General features: G+C 40.7%; 1 protein-coding gene across 4 annotated transcripts in view; it reads left to right on the plus strand.

Annotated features, from left to right (window-relative positions):
* pbx1a (pre-B-cell leukemia homeobox 1a) overlaps positions 1-15,637 on the plus strand; it is a 49,810-nt gene that overhangs the window by 12,538 nt on the left and 21,635 nt on the right. The window lies entirely within an intron of this gene.

A 15,637-nucleotide genomic window follows, 5' to 3' on the forward strand; every position in this document is an offset into this window, starting at 1 on the left:
TTTTAGACATTTCAATACAGAAAGTTACATCTAATGTCTTTAAACAAATGCAGAAGTACACTCGGACCAAACCAGTCAAACAAGTCAGTGTTCAGTCAAAACACTCCACGTACGAGCTGCAGAACTTGCTTCCATTGAAAACATTACTCATTTCATGCATCTCCCTAACCTGATACTCCAGATGGTTTGTCACACAGACCCATCTGAGAAGCCGTCATTGGAAACTGTTTGCAAAAGGGCAGGCACTTTCAAAAAGATACTTGGCAGGTGATTGGATAAATCATCTGTCTATCAAACTCTTACAGAGGCCAGTTGGGAGAAGAACAACAACATCTTTACCATCAAGAAAAGCCTTTGGAGCCATTCTTTGCTCTTCTTTTAATGAAAAATACTCTCCAGTTCTTATAAAACCGATGCTATTGCAGCATCTATGCTAATCTCTTGGCAGCTCTTGGATCCGCCCTTGTTGTTTTAAACAAATAGTCGCCTCTCTGTGTCATCACACACACCTTAACTATGATCATAGCTTCCAGTAGCACCTTACAGGACACTAATTGGTCCGAGATACGGTGGTTCGATGTACGTGTGTCAGTGTACTTTCAAAAGTTGATTTAGTCGTCCAAAAATTGAACAGATAGTCCACTCTAGCTGTGATTTACCCTGCAGAGATTTGAGGAGCAGTTAACCATAGGCCTAATAAAACGACCAGAGTTTTGAAGGCCAACGGAACAATTCCGAAAGTGGAAGGTCGTGGCTAGAGAAAACTTGAAGCCTGACAAGATGGATTTTTGTGTGATTGTGTGACCCTGCGATTGTCCCGTGATCTTGTGATATCGCTAGAATCCAGCTGCCTTGCAAGGAAAGCATCGCCCCCCTCCCTCTTGGTTTCTCCCTGTCTTTCCTCCTCTTGCTCTTGCTAACCTCTGATGTCATTAGCGTTGGAGGGAGTTTGAAGGGAGAGAGTGGTTGCTATTCTTAATGAATTCCACTGTGTCTTTGCACTCCCCCACCTAGTTAACCCTACCCCCTTCCAATGCTCACGGTGTCAAATTAGAGCAGCTGGAAAAGGGAAGAACAAGGAGATGGACAAGGTACATCTCACCCCACCTCATTTTCTCACTCTGCTTTAAATCTCCTAATATAACTCATGAATAGTATCCATGAACATCTATGCAAAAATGGTTGGATGCGCTCCACATATTCACTTTAATGATTAGGAAGCTGGTACTGTAGTTAATAAGACGTTACTCATACAGTGATGTGCACTAAAAATACAGAAAGAATACTTTCACTCTGTTGCATACTGTATCATCCAGGATCTGAATTCAGAAGTAATATCTCAATGCATTTAAAGAATCAAAAGTAAATAAAGTCATTGTGCAGAATGGTCTCTCTTAGTATTTTATCATGGTGTATTATTAATATCCATGAATTAATATGTAAGAAGGTTTTTAATGTTGCAGCCAGTCGAGTTGGAGCTCATTTTTATATATTTCAGCTTTTTTGTGGCTTAACATGTATCTAAAAATGAAGCATACGTCTCATTGCAACCTCTTGAAATTTGTTGCATATGCAGTTACACTAAAGATGATTTTCCCTTCTAAACAACATCTTGTTTGATTTGAATAATAGTTAGATAGGAGGAGCATCAGAAAATATAAATGTATGTAGCTTTCAATCCCATTTAACATCTCAAGACCCTTTAGAGTTATACTGTGATAAATGCTATGGAACCAACATTGAAATATGTATATGAAATGCCGTGCAGTATTAAGTAGTATAAAATGGAAATAGCTCAGAACAGTACTTGAGTAATTATTTTCCACCACTATCAGGGATATTCAGTGCATTTTGTGATTATATTTTTGAAATTTCTTGACAGCAGCCAAACACTGGACATTATTTTCTGTTCTAGTGGAGATACTAAAGTTTCCTAAGATATCAAATATGTTGGGCTGAATTTGGCGAAAAGTGTATGAAATGATGCACAAAGACATGTAATTTAAATTGACAAAATAATGTGGAATGGGTTTAAATATGTCACCTTCAATTAAGAGTTTTACATTTGACACTGTCAACATTAAATTTGCTTCAGGGTAAATAAAAGGGGAATAGTGGATGTTTAAGGCCCAATCTCAGCTTCCTTTGTCTACATTTTCTTTAGTTGATGACTACCTTCTGCCAGATAAAGTCCTTTTGACAGTATCCTCAGATGAGGCCATGAACTTGTTGCATTCACTGCGTGTACAGTCGTTGTATTACAGAGTGATAGTGACAGTGATACATAATAAGGGTCCTTCTGCAGGAAACACCTCAGCATGATGTCACATCCTCTTTATTTAGCCGGTGGCCCTCCGGCATGAAAAAAACACATCACACTGGCAAATAGGCAAAAAGATGCAAGCTACATTGCCGGTAGCAGTTTTGAACGATGTTTAAGTGTTTCAGGGTAGATTTTTCCTGTGAGCCTTAGCAGAGTTGTTGTTGTCTACTTCACCCCGGCGTTAACAGTTGATAGTCCTGACTCAACAGAGAGCCGACATCCCCCCGTGGCTGTGCTTACTCACTCCTGAGCCCAGCGTTTAGTTTTCCTTGGCAGACCCAGGCCACAGCTCATTAGACTAAGAGAATGTGCTTGCCTTAATTAATGATATGTAAATATCCTTGAATTGGCCACATTTGCATATTAAGAGAGATTTGTGGAATCTGTGGAGTAATATATTTTAATTAGGGATTAATTAAAAATAATGGGAATTTCATTTCGCCTGGCAGGTTGTGTTTGGTGGGACGCGTGCGCCGGGGCCCACTCTTTGAATGCCGAGGCAGCTAGCAACATGTAAAGGAAGCTCTGCTCTTCCACCCTACTATTTGTGCCCTCAAACACACACACACACACACACACACGCACACTCACACTCACACGCACACAAACACACACATGTACACACATATACACATATATACACACACTCTGGCATCACATTCCTTGAGATGCCAGAGCCTTCCCAGGGGGTCTTCTCAAAGCGCTGTAGCTTTGAAAAGCGGGTGAGGAGAGTGGGGGTTATCCGGCTTGAACACCCACAATATGTTTTTTGGGATAGTCCCAGTTTGGCTCAATTTCATTTCCTCTCATCTTTCAGTTTTTTTTTGTCTAGTTGAGGAATGGCTCTCAGACACGGAACACTAGTTATGTTGGCAATTATGTTAATGGAATGCCATTAGGCCGTGATTGTGTATGAGCGAAATGGGGAGCGAGGGCACGTTTTCAGAGACCCAAGTCAATGTCTACTTTGATCCACTTCTAGGAGACTCTTAGCCAAAACATTTTCAAACATATTCTCTATTTTTTTTTGCTCAATGGATCTTCACTACAGCAAACAGTTTAACCGTAATGTCAGGGGTTGGTTCTTTTAGGCTATTTGTGCTGGGTAATGATGTACTCAGTGTGTTTTTCTCCGACAGCTGTGAAAATAAATCAGAATAGAGGAAAAGAAACCATCTGTCATCAGCATCGCTAATAGTACTGATAGCACTGCACGACCACTATCATGACATCTCCTAGGTGGAAATCATCCCCATTACCAAGCATCAAGGCTGCTTCCTGCTTCCTGATGCTCCTCTCAGCATCACACACACACACACACACACACACACACACACACACACACACACCACACACACACACACACACACACACACACCCCACACCTCCCTGTTTCATCTAAAACCGATTTTTGATGCATTCGGTCATTTTCATTCATTTTCGAAGAGCAGAAGGATGTGAGAAAATGTTTTTCTTCGGGCTGGGCTCAAGGCGAAGAGCTCCTTTGGCATTTGTGATGTGTCGTCAGCGCGCTGATGTTATTGATCCAGGACCTCCGAATTCATTAGGAGATCCAGCACAACTGTGCTGCATCTTTATTTATGTTGCTGCCCCCTCCCTGGCCTGCCTCTCTCTCTCTCTCTCTCTCTCTCTCTCCTCTCTCTCTCTCTCTCTCTCTCTCTCTCTCGCCTCACTCCCTGTCTGCCTTCCTCTTTCATCCTCCATGCATTATTCTTTTATTATTCTTTTACAGCTGCCTTATCGCCCGCATTTTGGTGAGGATAAGACCTGTCATCTTTGGGTCTTGTCTGGGGGGGATGATGGGAGACTTTAAGAGGGAGGAGGAGGTGGATGGGAGAGAGGAGGATGGCTGTAAAGAATGCCTGCTACCCCCGCCCCCACCCCTGAAATGGACCCCTCTCTCTTTTTTGTCCTCCTCTACCTTGCTGTCTTTCACTCTCGCTCTCACTGTCTCTCTTTGTAATGAGAATCTCTCCCTAATTGAGGGAGCTGCAGTGATCTGGCCGAGGGCGGCAGGGTTAGATTGTGATACTGGCTACGTGACCGTTATGCTGATAGGAGGCAGATCAATAATTTAGGCCCTGACCTTAATGGTGGTGTTAAAACGCTCATTCCTCTGGTGTCTGGAGGCCTTAAAGGTGCAGAGTTGGATAAAGCCACGGAGCTGGCTGGATTTGGAGGTGGGAGTGGGGGATGGTGGGAGAAGCAGATAAGAGGAGAGGTGGAGAAAGACAGAGAGGGAGAGTGTATTTGCACTCAGCCCCTCGGTCTGTGAAAGGAGGGATCATGAGTGATGTTTTTCCTGCTTCTACATTCAAACACTCACATTGTCACCAACATTCATCCTCTTAGTATCTGTATGAATGCCATACACCGTTCTTCTTGCCTGTATTTGGTATCTGGTAATCCGTTTTTCATTAAAAAAATCCTCTACCTATTCTCACTGATGCACTGAATGCATCACCAGACACCACAAGTGAACAAAGACTGCAGTAACGAGTGGGTTTAATCTGGTTCTGGGCTTGTCTTGTGCTCCTAGCTTAAGGCCATGCACAGTGAGGATTCGGACAGCCATCGATTTGATTCTGAGAGACATTAACGTCACGGCCTCATGCGTCTCTCTGAATCTCTAAGACCGGACTCATTCCCTGCTGGCAGGATGCGACCATCTCAGCTCTCCCCTGCTCCCCCCCACCCACCCAGTCAGCCAGCCAACCACCCTTAGGGGATGATATATTAGATATAACCAATTCAATTTTATGCAGCCAGGACAGACGCCCTGGGGACATAAACACACACATTTTTAATACACTCCTCACCAGGAAGCCCAATGCGCCAGAGCCTGCGGCTGCCCTGGGTCTCCTCTCACACTCAATTATTAATGTAACGGCCGTAGTGGCTTAATTAAATAATAAAGACAAGCTCACTGCAAAGGAATGGGCCAAGGACTAGTCATAAAGGAGAGATGGCTTTTGTATATGTCTGATTTTGACATATATGAGGATGCACTGCTGTAAATATGTTATATTACAATAACATTTGGTTACACAAAATGTCCATCACCACATATACAGTACATTGATGGGTTATATATCAATTTATTGGGTCACTGTTTTTTGTGTCTATTAAATGAGTCATTTAGAAGGAAAGACAAAGACCATATTCCATCTAAATTGCTTTGTGAGAGTGTTCTCATATAACATTTATACCAGAAAGCTCCTTTAAAAACAATAATTTGACGGTGAGGTTTAAAAATTTGGCATCAAGTTCCAGATCTGCTCATAAATCAGTTGTCTTGAGAGTCGGGTCAAACAGGGGTTTGTGATTCCTCAACTACATAAAAAGAATGATTTCCTCAGATTATGGATTCCTGCCACCTCAAGGGCAAGCCAGAGGATGCACTCTGTCTCCGATGTGATGAAATGTGGCGTTATCTTTTACTTTGTTTCATTAGATTCACTGGAGATTACACACTCTATCCTCAAAGACTAGATTTTCCAGCTTTCTAAGATGAGGGATCTTTGGGCCTCGGGGCAAAAAAATATATTTTCAGCTCCCATCCCGAGCCCATTTCTTTGGGTTTGTGGCGGTTTAAACTTGCAATTAATTATTCAAATTCATTTTGAAATGCAGGGTTACATTTTGACTGGCTTGTTCAAAGGCGAAAGCTGTGTTTTTCACTAATGGCAAGTAAGCTCCGCCATTAGTTTGAAAAATAGGCCCATTGTGTGTGTTGACTTGGTGGCATACTGCGATGAAGGATTGCAATAAACTGGAGTGTTTAAATCGGCGAATTGAAATTAATGCCCTCTCAAAGCCAGGCTTGCTGACGATACATTAAAGCTAATACTCCAGTGAGGTCGAGCAAACGTTTGTTTATATACATGAAATACACTCGGAGAGAATGAAATGATTGGATTTTGCCAAGTAAACACTTATATTAAAGAGAGAGACAAAAGAAACAAATTGTGATGCAATGAGGTGTTGGGGCTTTCTATGTTTATTGTCTCGTCTGTGTTTTTCAGTAGACTAATCTTTCCTAACATATTTCATTCATCACAAGTTCTCTCTTCTTTCTCTTTTTCTGCAATTCAGCCTCTTTTGTTTTTTTCATACCCTTTTTTTGCCACATACTTAAAGTATGTCCCTTTTCTCTGCTGACACATTGAGACGTTTTCAAAGGTCATACTTTAAGTCTGTCTTGTCACATCACTTATTCAGGCCGGTTTCATTTATTCATGCCACTTTTTGATTTTAATAATTTAATGCAGTGAAATGTTTCTTTCATACAGCTATAAAGTGCTCGCAAGGAGTGTTGACGTCTCAGAAAATATTGTTATATGGCCTCTTTATACGGCGCGGACAACCTTCCATGTAAAGTGTAAGCTGTTGCTGTCAGTTGAAGCTGTAATGTGCATCGATTGAAATTATCCTCTTCCACTGCAGCCAAAGGACCTCTCAGGTGCCGGGCGAAGAGGCAGAGTGTGGAAGAGGCTCTTTTTGTACTTTTCTTCTTTTTTTTTCTTCTTTTTTTTGAATTTAATGCCAGCGGCTGAGAGTGGTATTTATTTTCCTCAGACTCTGCTCTGCTATCCTGGAGTTGGCAGAGTGATTTTGTAGAATAGAAACATTATAGACTGTTAGTGTCAAAGTGTTAAATGTGATGTATAGAACTGGGGGTTTCAGAGGGAGGAGGGTGGACGGGGTTGAGGAGGAGGCGGTAAGGAGGTGAGCACTGCCAGCCATAACTGGAGCAAGATGCTCATGGGAGTGAGGAGCCATCCACCATGTGAGGGATGGCAGGGTAATGTGGCGGGAGGTAATGGCTTTTCTCAGTCCGCTGAAACAGAGGGGAGATCATTAGGGGCCGCTGCGCCGCACCACACCGTCCGTTTACCCTGACTCTGCCAGCGTGTCCTGTCAGAGCAGGGATTTTGAGACACTCATTGTGTTTGTCTGTCTGTTTTCTGTGGCGTTGGCAGCATTGCTCCAAAGAGGCAGGAGTGTTTGATTATTATTTTGGGTCTTTCTTACCAGGATGGATAGACACTGACAATTTGGCTTACAGCTGCACTCAGATATTTCCTTACCAAATGTTTCTCCAGCTGTGAAATCATCAAAGAGCAAGGCTAGACCTGATGGCAAAAACAAAACTCCTTGACTTCTCCTTTGCTGTCGTTTAATCGTGTTTTGCTTTCACACAAGCAATTTTGTTATTGGGTCATTCAAAAAATTAACATTTAAAACCGTGGAGATCTTAAGGCGATTGAAAGTGATGACTACTTTGTTTAATCAAGGTTGGGTTTGACTTCATTAAAAAGATCACACTTGTAGTAATAAATTCTATGTTACAAGCACCAACACATAGCCTTATAGTAAAACTCAAGTCTTAATCAGAAGAGAAATTGACTTCAGACAGAGATAGTTTAACAAAGCATGCAGACAAAAGCCTTCAGGTCTCATGGCAAAACAAAGATGCCTCCTTTTATTTTCTTCGAGGTTATCTTCAGCTTTGGTCTGTGTTTGTGTCTTGTTTGGTTTACTAATCATTGCAGTGGTTGACATTTATGTCTTACAGCAGTAGGTACGAAAGACAAATATAACTGCACCTTTTTATCAAAAGCGAAATTGTCTTTAGATCAAACCTCTTATTTTGAAAAGCTGTGTTTCAAGCTTCACACCGCCGTATGGTTGATTGTTTGGAGATCTATATTTGTTTTTCAATATGAAGCATGCATGTCTGAACTTTAATTGTAAGGAAAGACAGTGATGGTATGCTTTTTGTGACCTATGTTAGAAATAAAGGTGTGCTTTGTGCATCAGCGAGTCCTCAAAACCGGTTAACAGCACTTCGAGCTGTTGGACGATTTTTGCCCTGGTGAGCCTCCAGCCTGGCGTGACAGAGAAGATTGGACGTCATTAAGGTCTACACTCTTTCTACTGTGTGGAGGGGCGGTGGGGGTGGGGGGGTTGAGAAATGGGCTCTGCTTCTGCCAAAAGCATGGACTGTTGTTGTGTATCTCCATTGTTGTCCATGTAAAATCTCAAAGAAGGGCTCGCAGCACAGACAACCAGACCTGCATACATAAATAGACCTACGCTGGTTTTCCAGATGTTTTTTTTCTGTCTGTTTTTATATGCCCTTCTGTCATAGTTGAAGGTTGGTGAGGAAGTCACATCCCTAACAAGACGATTCTCCTTGTGTCGCTGTCAAGACTCATTCACGCTGTATGAAAAAAAAGCATCAGAGAAATATGATCGCGCCTGTAAAACGGACCAATTACTCCCCATTGACAACCTTCAAAGCCCACTTTTATTGGCGGATTCAGCCAAATAAAACTTTATTGCACGAGCGAAAAGGGATGCCGTCATTTTTGCATAGCTTTTCCAAGCCCAGCGTTTATATGATCCCTGTTATTGCACCTCTGTGACATTTAAACTTTATTGAACAAGACTTTAAAATCTGTAGGCAGTATGTAAAAGATGAAGGAATTTATTTCTTTCAGATGGGAGCAGAGGCCCCCAACAGTTGAGACCTGAGTGGAGCAGGTTGATGTGGTTTTGTTGGATCAAATAATTTTTAGAAAGAATACTTCAGAATAGAAGTCTGTACTGTTTTTTTTATATTAATTTGTTTTCAGTTTACAATAAGACTGCAACTAACCATTATTTTCTTTATTGCTTAATCTGCCAATTGTTTTTTGATAATATGTTAAAAGTTACAATCACAGTTTCTCTGAAAAATATCAAAGAATGTTACAGACTGTTGGTGTGGTGGGTCATGCAGAAGGATATCCCAGGTTTAAAATAATCTGATCAGATTTGATCAAATTTATTTCATTATTGATTAAGATTGCGATTTGTTAAAGGTGAGATCGTCACATCGCTTGTTTTGTCTTGCTAGCAGTCTAAAACCCAAATGTAGGGCTCCAGCAGTTATTGCTATTACTGATTAATCTGCTGGTTATTTATCTTTTGGTCTATAAAATGTCAAAAAATCACAACTTCCTAAAATTTCCTAAAGCCCAAGTTGACATTTTCAAATCAGGTTTGTTTGAAAAACTAACCAAAATCCAAAGATATTCCATTTACCATCACACAAGACAAAGAAATGCAGCAGATCCTCACAATTTAGAAACAGAAAATTGTTTTTGCTCAAAAGATCACTAAAAAACAATGAATGTATTATCACAAAAAGGATATCTGTAGATTATTTCAATCGTCAACCAATTATTTGATTTAATCTACAGCATCTGAAATGTGATACAAGGGTGTTACATTTTGGCCTCAAGGTTTATTTGAAGCTACATGTGAGCTTCCTCCTTAAAGTGAAACCCATTTCCCAGACAGGTAGACTGCGAGAAACTGAAGCAAAAAAGGGAAAGGTCCTGCCCCCCTCCTCTGTGTAATTAAAAGGGGGTGTCTGTCAGGGGCTGCTGCTGCTTTGTGTGGCCCCATATGTTTGGGCGCTGATACAGGGAGGATTATTCTGTTTGGAGGCCTGATAACAGCCTGTTTATAACCTTGGCACAGGCTGTAGCCTAATCTGCCAGCAGCACATCGCTCCCCACCTCCATCCCTCTAAATTTTCACAGAAAAACCATATTGGCCATTTCTTTCTCTAATTAGAGGAAACCCGTCATGACCCAAAAAGACTCAAGTGTTTCACCTATATCTCGTGTTTGCATGTATGGTTCTGCTCAGGCTAAATATGATGTAAAATGTTAAACTGTCCAAATGGATGTGAGTTACAATATCAGGATCACTCAGATTTTCAATGTTAACAGGTGTAGAATTAGTCCAGCTTGTTACATACGCAGCGGGAAGCATATTGTAATGTTTTCTCTGTTACACATGTTCTTCTTTCCCCTTTCAAGGTTTTATGTCAGGGAGTTGTACAGAATCACTTCTTACCTTCCCTCCTCCGGACGTCAGTGTTCCCTTTGTTGCAAACGTCATTCTCATTTTTTTTTTTTAATCTACAGGCTGATTAGTTCGGTATTTTGTTCTCACAGTATATTGCCATCGTACTGCTTTCCACACGTCTGAGTGCCATGATTTTAATTCTGCCACTGCAAACTGCTTTGTGATTTTAAGTCCTTTGTGCTGTTCCTAATAACAGCTCCAAATTGTTTCTTTTGAACGTCTAAGTTATGCCTGTTCTTGACTACATGATTGATTTTTGCAATGAATTGAACACTAGTTGCCCAGTATGGAGGACTCTAAATCTAGCACATGCCAACATTCTGAAGGAGCCCAGAGGGGAGCGGTGTATTTGTTTGGGTTTTTAGTTCAAATTTCAATATATTTCTCCAGAACCTGCTGAGAATGAAAATGAACACCTGTATATTTGCTTTTTTGGAATTTTAATCAAGGAACAATAACTGAAATTCAGTTTTTTTGCCCACATCCGGAATCATTCTCTACAAAGTCTCGCCTTAAATATTTATATTAAGAAGAGGGTTCCATTCTTGCTGATGAGTTTCCAGCGTGCTGAATAAAAGCCACTCTCGTAATTCACTGTTCCTTGGCGAGGACCCTTAACCGGCACACTGTTGGGAGAGGGAGTGCTCCGAGTGGCAGGCAAAGAGAACTGTCAACCTGTCACATTTCTCCCTCCTCTTTCCCCTGATAAATTAAAGTTACACAGTGTGCGTGTTGTAGCAGCGGAAGGCTGTGCAGAAAGCCTGGCTCCTCAGGTCTCAGGAGATAGCTGGCAACTAGGTCAGACTGATAATGTAATCCGCTGACTGGATCCTCAGCCCACTACATCCAGAGAGAAATGCATGACAGGGAAAAAAAACAAAAATGTAGGAGGAAAATTGGAACTTTTAGGTGTTGTTGCACTTACTACCTCTCTGACTCTAGTTAATCAAGTTTATAAAGTAGTCCACACTGATAACACATTCAGATGGTGTGTGTGTGTGTGTGTGTGTGTGTGTGTGGTGTGTGTGTGTGTGTGTGTGTGTGTGTGTGTGTGTGTGTGTGTGTGTGTGTGTGTGTGTGTGTGATGATTCAAAAAGTGAAATTCATGTCAATATACCTCACACTCCTCAGAGGGGAATCTTATTTACACAGATTTCTTTTAACATGTTATCTTTGCACCACATACTGCACCGCACACAACAAAATAGTATCATGCGAGTCCGCCGGGAGAGAGTGACAAGAATAAGTTTCTGCATCAGCAAGGTGCATTTTCATTCCCATGCAGTATTCCAGAGAGGCTCTGTGGGCCCACTGTGACAACTCTGCCTCCCTGCAGGTGTGGAAATGAAACGGGGCCTATAAATAGACCAGGCAGCTGGGAGTAGAGCGCTGTAGAGCAAGGGAGGGGGGGGGGGGATTAGAGGTCCAGCTGGGGATGCAGGTGTGTATAGAAGCTGACCAACAAAATACTACTGCTGTCTCACCCAGGGGGCCGAGAGGGAGGAGAAGCTGTGTAACTGCAGCTCTATCCAGTTCGGAAAGTGAAGAACTTCAACATCATATTAAGTTAAATTTATATATTGTGTATCTGATAATACTGAAATACCATCACAGACTAGAGAAAGACATGTTACCATGCTTAAATACTTTTATGGCAATATTTGGTCGGGTAAGTGTATTGTACAAAACAGTTAAAGGGCTTTACAATTACCTGTAATGCTATTGTTTCCACAAATAATAACAGTGTATGTTCACAATATGGACTTGCTTCTTACATTTCATTGTTGTTTTTTGTACATTTAAAAAAAACTCCACACGTCACTGATCAAACCATTTAAATGCGTAATGTGCTTCCATGTGACAAAATGAAAATTATATGGAGAAAACAATAAAAAAAAAAAATCTCTTTTGACTATATTTAAAAAAATAAAATCATAGTGCAGTTGGAAAAGGTATGGATCTGCTCAGTGTTCCAGAAGAAAGCACTACTGCCAAGTCTGAATGTGACGTTTCTTTAGTTCCTAACACAAAATTATGTTTTCCTGTGTTGAAGTAATAGTATATTTCTTCATTTTAAAAGTGTGAAAGAGTGTGAAGACATTAGATTCAAGAGGTATTTAAAAAGTCTTCTAAATAAGCCGAATATAGAGGAACATAATTGTGGTGTTTGTTGGATCGTCAGCTTTCCGACAACTGTGCAGTCTTCTTGATGTTTCTCTCAGCAGCGGTTTGGTGAAGTGGTTCAAATGAACTGAATGGAGTCCTGATAGATCGTTTGACGCTGTTTCCATGGTTACTGCTGTCTTGACTGTTGAATGTTCTGCTGCAGACTGCGACTCTATCTTTAACCATCCTTTTTCTTCTTCCTCTTCTCCTCAGTATCTCAGTGCCATCTGCACAGGTTCAACCCCTCAAGGCAACATTTGGAATTTCCGCTTGCAGAACAAACTGAGTGAAAATATTCAACGTTTTCATTTGGATTTAAATCGTTGTGCAAGGATATGGAAATATACGGGTTACTGTGACTTACTCTAATGCTAAACATATAGGCTATAGTGTATGTAAGGGGATTTCATTTGATAACGTTGCGGTTTGGTCTTATGTGAGATTCTTTTTTTTCATTGACTTTGTTAATGACCGCATAGTATATATTTTATTGATCTTTCAGACAGGTACATACCTCTGCATTATGCACTTCACTATATTGACAGAGCTGACCACATCATCAATCTAAGTGCTGCATGTCTTCTGATTGGTGGAAAGGCTCTCTTGTTGGATGAACACAATGTCTACCATCTCCAGAAGGATTTATGAAAACTGTTATAAAAGACGATTAATTGCGTTTGCAATAATATAGCAATATGTTCAAACAAGATTTTTTTAACTGCAAATGCACCTTAGATGCTTATGAAATAATCACAAATTGAATTGCAATCACAAAATTGGTTACCAAAAATTGCAATTAGATTATTTTCCAAGATCCTTCAGCTCTATTGACGACACATTGAAAGATAGTGAGAGTTCAGTGTTGCAGGCCCTACGTTTGGACTCTTTCAGCAGCATCGGGTTTTATGTTTAAAAGTCCAAAGACCTAATGTGATGACTACATGTGTGGTGTGCTTTGGCAGATTACAGTTCCCTCATCACCTGTACCTTCTGGACCAACACAGTGATCCAGGTTAAAACCACATTGGTCTGAATGGATGAATAAGTACTTTTGTGAAATAAAATCTCTGGAACTTAAGGTGCAGACTCAAGTGCTACTAAACAGTAACGTCAATGTCTTAACTGTCAAAGAAGCATGAACAAAATGGGTCAAACGCTGGTTGAATATGCAGTCAGTAGTCCCATGTCTCTCTTATTTGAATAGGATATTAGTGTTTCTGGCGTGTGCTGCTGATGCCACAGGGCTGTCTGCATAGTATAGCACTATGCTGCGTTACTAAGAGCAGCGTTGTCGTTATTTTTTAAAATCAAACTTCAGCTTTTAGGGCAGAAAATGCTGCTTTTATTCCCGACGGATGACTCGATATGCTTTTCATGTAAATGACGTCTAGCACTTTCATTCTGGTGTTTGCATTAATGCATTAATTCCTAAGGACTATATGCTTTTTTTTAGCTGGAGGCAAAATGACACATTCTCATCAAAAGCACACTCCCCCGCTTATAGTCCCACTCCACTCAGACATAAACACGCACGCGCACACATATGATTGACAGCAGGAGCTCCCCCCGACCCAGTATTCTGCTACAGTGGGACGATTCCACAAGCCTGTGATTAATGACTCGGCTTTATCCGCTAGTGGTGTGGTAGGCCTGCCAGCCAGGCCACTTAGACTGCCTGGACCACTACCTCTGCTGTAAACACACTCTCTCTCTCTCTCTCTCTCTCTGCCTCTATCTTTCTCTATGTCTCTCTCTCTCTGCCTACAGGCATTTCATTGTCACTTTCTTTGTTACAGCTCTAAACCTTTGTCCCAAGTTGACCCCCTTTAACACACACACAGCATCATGCATGCATTCATACAGCATCACCGTGAACTTTTTGCTTTTGTCCTTACAAGTTCAGATGCTGCGGCTTCTCAAAGCAAACAGTCAAATTTAATTTGCATCATTTCTGAATTGGGACACATTCAGTAGTGTTGACTGACCTATCATGCACAAGGAAGTACCTTGATGTGCTCTTAAGTGTGTTTTAAGTGTTCTATTTTGTTTATGCAAAATAATTTCTGGCACAGTTTTTATCCATAAGAAACCAACACTTATCTAGTACACCAAGCGGGTTATAAAGTGAATATTAAGAAAGAAACCAAGAAATATCTCTGAGAATGAATTGGAGCTAGTCTCACTAACGGACAGTGATCCTTCACATTGTTTTTCTCTTTTGACAGCTAGGGGCAGCTTAAGCATCACCAGTCTTTTCAGGCCAAGGCCTTGGCCAAACAGTAAACCTCACAGGGACTTCTGTAGCTGTGACAGCGTCCAGACAAACTGCACACGCAGCAAAACAAATCTCTTAAGTGTAACAATATTAATGGGCCCTCAAAGACTATCTAACATTTGGATGGCATCGGTCCACCTGCCAGATTCTACACTGGAACTTTGTGCTGAAGTTAGGGGCACTTTTGACTTGTGTTTGGATGACCAACAGCTACCTGACTAGTGAATGACTTGTTAAAAAGGAATTGCAAACAATTTGCAAGTTGTAAGTTAATTGATTATTTGGACTATACCAGAGCTGAAATTATTAGTCAATTAATTGATGAAGTGATTGAAAGAAAATTAATCTGCAGCCACTTAAAGATTAATCGTTTTCTTTAAGAAAGTGCCAATATTTGCTGGTTCCAGATTCTCAATTGTAAGGATTTGAGACTTTTCTTTGTCATATATAATAATAAACTAAATAATATCTTTGTGTTTTGGACTTTGGGTTAGATAAACCAGTCTATGTAAATGCATCACATTGAAATTATAATTAGCACTGTTTGCTATTTTCTGACTTTCAGACAAATAAAATCAATTGCTTGAGTCTACAGAATCCACAGATTGATCAATAATGGAAATAATTGTTAGCTGAAGCCCTGGACTAAACAGTGTACTGAATAATCAGATAAAATATTCTGGGAATAATCAATGATTCAAAAATCTTCATGCGATTTCAATCTCTCAGTCATTCTGCAAAACCCACCACTCTGACTGTATGCTGATATTTTTAGCTTTTCCATGGTTTGTCATGGGACAACAAAAGTGTCCTTTGTAGTGTTGTTAGCGTGTGATCTGAACTTGTGGAAAGCTTCAGGGTTTCTGCTGTATGATAGCCATGAGGGAAACTAAAGAGTGTTCCAGTGATCTAACCCATTTAATATC

This window comes from Etheostoma spectabile, chromosome 12 (assembly GCF_008692095.1).
Source record: "Etheostoma spectabile isolate EspeVRDwgs_2016 chromosome 12, UIUC_Espe_1.0, whole genome shotgun sequence".
Lineage (NCBI taxonomy): Eukaryota > Metazoa > Chordata > Actinopteri > Perciformes > Percidae > Etheostoma > Etheostoma spectabile.